Below are 9764 nucleotides of genomic sequence, written 5' to 3' on the forward strand. Positions count from 1 at the left end.
GCCAATGCGTCTTCAAATCCACATTTCCTGCTTATAATATACCACACAGTATTAAGAAGGATAAAGATTCTCTTCTCTTTGTTTGTTCTTGTCAAAGTAGCTTAACTAAAAGGTTTAGCTGAAGTTCACCCTCATTTCTTATTACAGTAATAAGTCTGCGAGGTGAAATCTTACCAGAGATGACGATGCTAAAGCTCTTCAGCAGCCGTGGAATCTCCTCACTCCCTCTAAAACATCTGTCTTCACCGCCAAAAATCCCTCTGTATCTGCTCACTGAGGACGGTTCGACTCTAATCCCGACAGTTTTAGCTCTGGTGCTTTGTTGGGGCTCTGTGATGTATGGAAACATGGTTCTTTTTCTGCTGAAAATGTAGCAACATTTAATGCTATATTTACTTTTTTTGCGTGGTCGTTGAATTTACACAGGTTTCACTCATGACAATTGTCATTAGTTTACACTCATGGACTTTTAATTTGAGCTGCTTTCACCATTGATCTCTTCATTAACGCCGTCAATTATGGCCTCCTCCTCGGCTGCGTCGCCGGTAATAGAGCTCAGCGAGCTAATGAAGCAAATAGTTGGGACGATCCAGTCATTAGGAGGCAATTAAAACGATCCAATTCAACTCAAGTCACCGCGAGCGGCTCTTTTTTTTTCGCCCCCCAAACTAGCATTGCTCTTTGGAGTTTAGAGGAATCTTTGGACTGGATTTGAGTAATTTCCCCCCGGTGGTATCACTGGTAATACTTCAACCATTAAACGTTCGGTAGCTGGCTGAAGGCGTCGGTGTTGGTGCCATGCAGGGATTACACCTGGCCTCAGGACGGAGGAGACGTTTCCCCAAAGAGGCAGACTTTAGACAGCCTGGATGCATTCCTTCACAATAAAGTATAAATCCTGTTCTTCACAGCGTATTACAGGAATGAACATAAGGGATTGTGTCATTGTTGGCCTATAATCTGGATTTAAACTCCTTGTTTTACAAATTCTCTCTCTTAAAAAAGCTAATTCTTTTGTGGGTCTTTTTTCAGCCTCATTTATATATTCAAGAAAACTATTTTTTTCATTTCTACCATGGACTCCATAATGCCATGGAACCCATTTTACGCCACCAGACTCATTATATGCTGAGACAATATAGTTTTTCCAAATATCCCGCATGTGTCCTTGCCCGCCAAAGCTGAGGGTAATATCTGATCCTGCTCTGGAAGTATATGGCGGCACTTTTTTCTGTTGGTTGAGCAGGCAGCCGGCATGAAATGATCCCTGAAAGGAACGTTGAAGCTGTCATCCCCGCCTCGTGTCTCCAACCTCTCCGTCTTCACTGAGCCATGTCAACAAATCACATGTGACGTTGTCATCACAAATACTCACATGGATGGAGCCATTAGACACTCCTTCAACAAGGACAGCCGCACGCTACTTCTATTTTTTTTTTAATGCTTTACATTAGGAAGTCCATTATATGTGTGAACCTTTGTGTCTTATATGGATGATAGTGTGAGTCAGAAAATGTCAAATACAGTGTTCAAAGGTCCTTTAAACTACAAAAGTACTGTGAGATGACATGCTCTCTGCCAAGAAGGATGCTTTCATACGTCTAAATACAAACTCGGTTAACAATTGGAAAAAAAAACCCTCCATAATTTAAATTATTTGTTGACTCAAGACAATAACAAACTGCCTAGAATCTTAACCATCAGACGACATGACCACTTTACAACATTTTTCCAACTGTCAACATTGAAACATCTCAAGACATTTCTATTTGTTTAGGCTTTTCCTTGATTTTCTGAGACTCCTGTGTTGTTCTCTGTGTTATTTTGACCTTTTAAACATCTATTTTATTGAGTATTGTTTTGATTCATTAAGCGCTTTCTGAACCTGGTCTGGAAAAGGGCTCTATAAATATTATTTTTTTACTTACTTACTTAAAACAACATTGAATAAACAATATTACAATAGATAGATAGATAGAGGCCATACAAATGAATGACAGGAGGTTCAGAATTCCACCATCTGTTCTTAGTGTCAATATCAAGAAGAATTTCCTATAAATCTATTAATAACTTTTCAAATTATTTGGTCAAACGGATAAACGCCTGTAAAAACACGACTCCTGTGCGGAGATAACAACAAAACAATGTTACAGAGTAAAAAAAATAGGATAATTTGTTAAATGGCAAAACAGTCAATATCACTGATAGGTACGGAAATGATGATGATTGCAGCGTCATACCATACAGTGATTATGATTGACTCTAAGGTATGCTGATTCATAGCTCAATAATAACAACCCCTGTTATGTCAGCCCCGCTTGACTCGTACCATCGCTGCAGGATCCTAGTTAAGGTATTTTACTCGCGTCGCCGGACCAGCTGTCAGGTCATTCAGGCAGCAGGTTGGTTCCAGCTCTCTTTCTGCTGATGCTCTGTTCACTTGATCTTCTACTTGTTTTAAAGTGCCCCACTCCTTGTTTGAGTGATTGGGGCCCCTTCACTCCCTCCCCCTGTTCCTCCTCCTCCTTTTCGCTCCCCTCATCGCCCCTGAAAGGAACCTTGCTGGGCCCAACTGTCTGTATAACAGACTGGGCAGGGTTGTCTCAGTGGGAGACGCTACTGGCTGGGTTTGTTTACATTTGGCTCCACGGTGAGCACATTAGCTTCTTCTCCTCCGCAAGAAAATCTCCTCGCGCCGGAGAAATTGATGGTGTATTTACTGTCTCCTTGTAGAACATAAACACACAGTCACCTGGCAGCCCCGCAGAAGAAGGAGGTCGAGCTATGAGGCGCTAATAGAAATGTCTGTTTACCTATTTGTCCTTGACGTGATCAATTGATCGACAGTTCATTCACCGCCGCTTGGGCTCGTTACATTTCCATTTAAATTACAAATGGATTTCCCAGAATTCTTCAGTTCACAGTAAGTGAGTCTAGTTTTTTTCAGACGCAAAATGTCTGCAATCGAAACAAGCAATGCAAGTTCAAATAAACTAGATATTTGTGTTGTTATTATTGTTAAAACACAGTTATAGGATGGAATATCCTATGATAATCCAGGGATTAATACTAATGTTTAGTTTGTCTAGAAACCTGAAGCCAATGCTTGACAACAGCAGTAAAAGTAAGTGGTCTTTAAGGTAAAAATGAAAGTTAGAACCACAACAATCAATAATTGTTCATCCTCCCTAGCATTACTTTGCGAGGCTCCCTATTATTACTCCGCGAAACTCACAAGTATTACTCCATGTGGCTCGCTAGCATTACCCCACGAGGCTCCCTAGTATTACTCCACGAGGCTCACTAGTATTACTCCACGAGGCTCACTAGTATTACTCCACGAGGCTCACTAGTATTACTCTGCATGGCTCACTAGTATTACTCCGCGAGGGTCACTAGTATTACTCCATAAGGCTCACTAGTATAACTCCAGAAGGCTCACTAGTATTACTCCGGAAGGCTCACTAGTATTACTCCGCAAGGCTCTCTAATATTACTCTACAAGGTTCGCTAGTATATCTCTGCGAGGCTCACTAGTATTACTCCACGAGGCTCACTAGTATTGCTCCACAAGGCTCTCTAGTATTACTCTACAAGGTTCTCTAGTATTTCTCTGCGAGGCTCACTAGTATTACTCCACGAGGCTCACTAGTATTACTCCACGAGGCTCACTAGTATTACTCCACAAGGCTCTCTAGTATTACTCTACAAGGTTCGCTAGTATTACACTGCGAGGCTACCTAGCATTAATCCGCACCGATCGAGTCTTTCCGGAGCAGAGTTTATGGTTTGGGCAGGAAGTGAAATTAAATGGATCCATTATATTCAAAGTTTAAAACATTTCGTGCAAACATTGGTTGTGATTTTAAGCAAACGCGTCATATCAGGCAACACTGTCTCTAGTGTTATAGACCATCTACTCATTTGATGAGTGACACCATGGACAGGATGATTGTTGCATAGAAAACAAGATGAAAATTCCTGGTTGATTATCCCTCTTTAACTGGAGCAGGGTTTTGCGATTCTTACATGATCCAGCTGGCCTGGAGAAACCACAGCATGGTGCTTCCATATCTCGTCGGAATCAGGGTTAAGTCTTCGGCATCTAATAGAAATTCACCATGGAATCAAATAGTGTTCCCCTCTTATCTTCTTATTTTCATACTACACTGCTGGAAACATATAAACCATCTCAAACTCAATAGACAGAGACAACCACAGGTCAATTCTTCTCTCAAGTGTCTTTGGGCTTTTTACATAAAGCAGTCAACGATCAAAATGTAACATAAGTTTTATTGTTTAATATAGATTTTTGTGTTACTCTGAATTCATATGAACTCAAAACAAGTCACACTGTTGTAGATTTTTTATGCTATTTATTTTGTGGATATCCGTTCATTTTCAAATATACAGTATAATCAACGCTTTTAAAAAGAACATTTGATAAATAGATATCCTTAAATGTCATTCGCTCGTCCTGCATTTAAACTAAATTTAGACAACAAAAAAGTTTCTAAAATGTTGAATCTTAATGGTTTAATACCTCTTAAAATCCTGCATCATTACCAACAACCATCAAATGAGGCAATAAATAAGTGTCTCAGTTCACGGCAATACCTGTGCCTGGGATCTTGCACTAAAAATAGGCTTAAATTGAGAATAATTTAAATGTTTCTCAAACATTTCTCATGCCAAGTCTTCAATACAAGATGGACATTACAGACGAACAGTATGGAGGTATTTGGATGTTTTAAGTTTGTCTTTTTTGAGCAAAGAAAAGAACCAGTTGCAAAACATCATATAGACACAGACTTCTGTCTGTAACTCCAAAAAGAGACGGATTATAAATAATCCCAAACCTTAGGCGAACACGAGGGTGAGGAGAAAATGGGTGTAATTTGAATTTTGGGTGAACTATCACTTTAATATAGCTGTGATAAAAACATAAATCTCCTTCATGTCTGTTTCATCAGACGACTATTTGACCCGTCTGTTGTGCTCTAATGGGCTTTATTGCGACTCCTCACCTCTGTCAGATTCCACCATAGATCCCAACAACACACACACACATTCATCAGCACAACACACACACCCAGAGCTTGGATCAATGCCCATACATTTGATCTGTGACAAGTCTGACACCTTCACCCACGAGGCCTTTTTGGTCACCGTTTTTTTTTGTTGACTACCACTCACACAACACACGCATCAACACTTTCTCACCACTTCCTTCCCCCGACACACTTGTCAAGAACCTCATTGACCTCCGACCCCGCCCCACTTGGCACCGTTATTGATTTTTTTTTCCCTGCGACCCTCTCAATCTGGCATGAAGAGGGGTGAGTGTGGGGGAATTAGGCGTCCTAGTCAGGTATAAGGGAGCGGATGCTGAGGATGAACGGCCGCGATCGATGCCGGCTGAGCTTGCAGGAGCAGAAACAACAGTCAGCCATGGAGAAAATCAAAAGAGCTCCGGGCGAGTCCAGTGAAGCAAAATATAATTCAATAAATAAGATATTTTTCCACAGTTTTTGTTGTTTGTCAACAAAGCACAATATCTTATATGAGTAAAATATAATTAAAAACCTCTTTAGAGACTCAACATATTTCTGTTTTTGGTTGTTTTATGGAACAAACTAATTTAATTTGAACTTAATTTGAAGGGATTTATATTTTTGTAATGAATCAATTGTTTTTCTGAAGCTTCTTCATTTGAGATTATTGAAGGCAATATTATGGACACTGAATCCTTGAAATAAAAGTTTAATTCAGATGTAACAATAAAATTACTCGTTTATGAAATTAATGTTCTGCATTTAAGTGAGTACCGAAATGCCAAACACCCGAAAACTCAAAATTGAAAATATTAAAACAACATATAAAAGATCTAAATGCAATAAACAGCTTTTACTAAATTATCTTATTAGATATTTCCAAAAAAACCTTCAAAACCCCTCACCTTTTATTGTTCCTCCTTTACGATTAAATACACATCATGTCACACACTTTATTTTGCAAAAAAACGTAAACATAGACATGAGCCTAATGGAACGATATTCTTGACAAAAAGAGGTGACGTCATTACCCAGAAATCCAGGGGTTTTCTAGAATGTATACGGTTGTTTCTCCTGATAGCAAAACGTAACGCACAGTAAAATACAAGCTAACCTTTAAGCTAGCTCGCGTTTGGCGTTTAGCCTTTTGCTAAAAAAGACACAAACCTCCGCTTTGACGCAGGTTCAACCAATATTCTATTTATACAAGTGATTATTTTCACGAGGAATAGATGCTATAAGTATAAAAGCATAATAATCTTCCAACCACTTCACAAGCGATCTTTTCATTCCTTTACATCGATTGAATAAAAAACATCCATCGCGCAGAACGCCGGCGAGTCGTCGGAACAAAGGCCATGATTGTTGTAAGATTGGTTTAAAGCAGATGTGCTGCCGATATTTCCTCTTCTAATGTGTGTGTTCTTCCTTCGAGGTAAGCAAAAAAAAAAACCATTTCTTCTTCTTAACCGAGGCTTGCAATAATCCCGCTCCTCCACGTCCCCGCCACCTCCTCATGGATCAGGTGAGAGATTTCACAGCAGTGTTCGTGAGGTGCTACACTCAAACATAATCTTTTTTTTCTTTTTTTTTTTCCCCCCCTTATTTAATTTCCCACCATCCTCTCAGCTGATTCTGCCACTGTCACATGAGACGCAGCTGAGAGACTGATTTGTCTTCTGTAATCTGTCCTCGCCCCCCATTCCAAAGAAACCCCCTAAATCATAAGGAGATTATTTCATTGGTAATTGATTGAGTGGCTCCTTCTACCACAGACCAAGATACTTCAAAGTGTGTGAATTAAGACTTGGGACGGGTCGGCTGAGGCAGGGAGGCGACGTGCCTCCGCGAGGCCGAGGTCGAGCAGCTGAGCCTCTTTGGCTGGCAAATAGGAGCTGAGTCTGATCCTGTGATGGAGCTAATTGGCTAAAGGAAAGAAGTGTCGGTCACAGGAAACGCTTAGACGAGGCCTCGCAGCCTCTTCAGGCTGATTTCCAGGCTGCGAAACTGCTCGGTGGGAAGATGGAGGAAGTTTGTAAAGTTGAGACAGAATTAGAATTATAAGTTTACTTCAGCCCCTCAGAGTCTCAATGGAAACAGTATTTTACACCTTGACCTCTGCTGTAGCTTTATCAAGGGAATGTAAAGGTATTCCCTGCAGTTGTGTCTCCAATATGTACTACCTTCTACTAATGTTCTTTTGTATCCGTCGCTTGAGTCGGGCTCTCTAGAGGTTTCTGCCTCAAGGAGCAGCTTTACATTTTGTCATTACTATACAGTATTTACATGAACACTGGATTCATATATACATGCATGAACACTGGAATATATACATGCAACATTTGTATCCACGTGTAAAGACGGATGCGTGGCACAAATAAATGATTTATTTGGAGAGGAAAAAAACAAGTAGAAAGCCTTCGTACATTTTTTAAATAAAAAAATCGAAGATCAGAAATGGTAAAGTTAAAAAGAACTGCACAGAAAACATGTGTGAAATGTCCAATAACAGTAAGATCTAGTGGAAACACTACGACTGATAATTAATTTAGATGAAAACATGTTTTGAAAAAAAAGCTTTTCAATTCACAATGTGCAAGACAGATGTCTTATTTAGCTTTAGAAATAAGAAAATATTTTAATTAATAATTGATACATGACAAACATGATATTTAGCTGGAAAAAACAGAACGTAAAACCGTATATACATTTTAAAAAGAACATTTTTAAGGCCAAATAGTTGAACTCCAAGTAAATAACTGCAAATACTTTTAAAATGCTATTTAATTCACAATTTGAAAGACAGATGAGCTTGAGAAAAGAATAGAAGGAATCTACAATAATAATTATCAAATAAATAAACATCTGGAGAAAATTCAAGTAAAATTCCTCAAGATGTATGTTTGAGCCGAAGTTTTTAAACTCAAATATTGGAAATAACTGAACTCAAAGTTTTAGCTGCACATACAGCATGTTTAAAAATGTGTAATGGTAATAATAAATTAAAAATGATTTTGTGTTTGAATTAAGAAAATATGCTTTAATAAAGATGTCAGAAGAAAAAGTATTAAATCATTAAATACATTTCATTTTATAAATACCATTTAAAGAAAATTGTGCCATGATAAAAATTGAGAACTGCGAAACTCAATATAAAAGGTTAAAGATATCTAAATAAAAAACAATAAACATTTGTTTATATTAATGGAAAATATTGGGATTAAATAAAAAATCCTTTAACCATTTCTATTTTCTCTATTTATTTAAGTAATAAAAATGTCAACATGACTTTAAGAGAGGAATATTTTCAATATTGTATCAGTTAAAACAATTTTAAGAATGAATAATATTGATAGAACGATTCAATCGTATATTTAACTGATGAAACCAAACGCACAAAGAATCACAGAAAGATTTGTGCTCAAAAAACCCGGGTTGTGTTTCTTATTTTAGTGAGTATCGAGCAAACGCTGGGTCCAGAAGTGACTCCGGTTCTAAACCTCAGGACACAATCCTTCAATATCACCTCAGAATGCTTGATTTAAGAGCTTCTGTCTTCCTCCCCGATGAAGGTGTGATGAAGGTCTGTGCACCGGTCACGCTCGTCACTATATTGATAAGTATTATCCAGATGCTTTCACCAACCAGATCCACAGATCCCACATGATCACACACTCCGGGTCTTGAAAGAGCTTCTTTTTTTACCTGAACTCCTCCGTCTCCACCTAATTTCCTCTTTTTTTTTCTTCACCTCTCAGTTTCTCATCTTTTTGTTCCGCCGTGTCACCCGTTCCTCTCTATCAGTCCTGACCCAATGTGGATCTTAATCCTCTTACCTCACGGCTCCATTACCCACTTCAGCCATTTCTGCATATACGCCAAAGACAGAGGGGCTCCCCTTTCTTCCCCCCAGCCCCCTGATCCTGCCAAGTATAGAACCTCAAACCTTTCCTTTCGTGGGCCTTTTTTTTTTTTTTTTTCCAATTGTCGATGATTCTATATTCAATCAGATGAGGCTGGCTTAAATCTGATGGGGCAATTTTATGGAGGCTTTGGGGTAAAATATTCAAACCTTCCTTTTTACTTGGTCCCTTCATCCAAATGGGAAAAAAAAAAGGCGTAAGTCAGTTCCCAGGCGGGTGTGGCCAAGCGCTCGGATTATCTCCTGTTTTGTGTTGTTTTTAATCCCTAAATTCTGTTCAAGTCGGAGCTCGGAGGGAAATGCAAATGCGCCGCATGCATGTTTGCCGTCGTAATTTAGCACATTAGCGCTAATAACGCAAGTCATCCTACAGCCTTATTTACTTACAACATCGGTCGGGAATTCCACGCGCAGTAATTCATCACGACGGAGTTCCAGCGTTTGTGGTTTTCCCGCCTCTATTTCCTGTATAATTTACAGTTTGTGTCTCAGGGGAGAGATTAACCTCTAATCCCCTGACGGCCCGTGGTTAATTGATATGATTTAACTAGTACAAGGCCCTGGGTGGTTCCACGTTGATTCTCGGTCCGACCATAACCCTCAGAGACTCCTTTATTTCCTCACCAGCTCGTTCCATTTCATTCCCAAACGTCTAATACCCCTTTCCTTTCCTCCATGTTTGCTCGGCTGCTCTCCCTCGGGTCTCCTTTCTCTTCGGACTCCTGGGGTCAACATTCAGCCGGGCTTATAGAACACTGAGGCCATATGGGCGCCTCAAAAAGTGAGGC

The sequence above is a fragment of the Callionymus lyra genome, chromosome 16, assembly GCF_982586985.1.
Source record: "Callionymus lyra chromosome 16, fCalLyr1.hap1.1, whole genome shotgun sequence".
Classification (NCBI taxonomy): domain Eukaryota; kingdom Metazoa; phylum Chordata; class Actinopteri; order Syngnathiformes; family Callionymidae; genus Callionymus; species Callionymus lyra.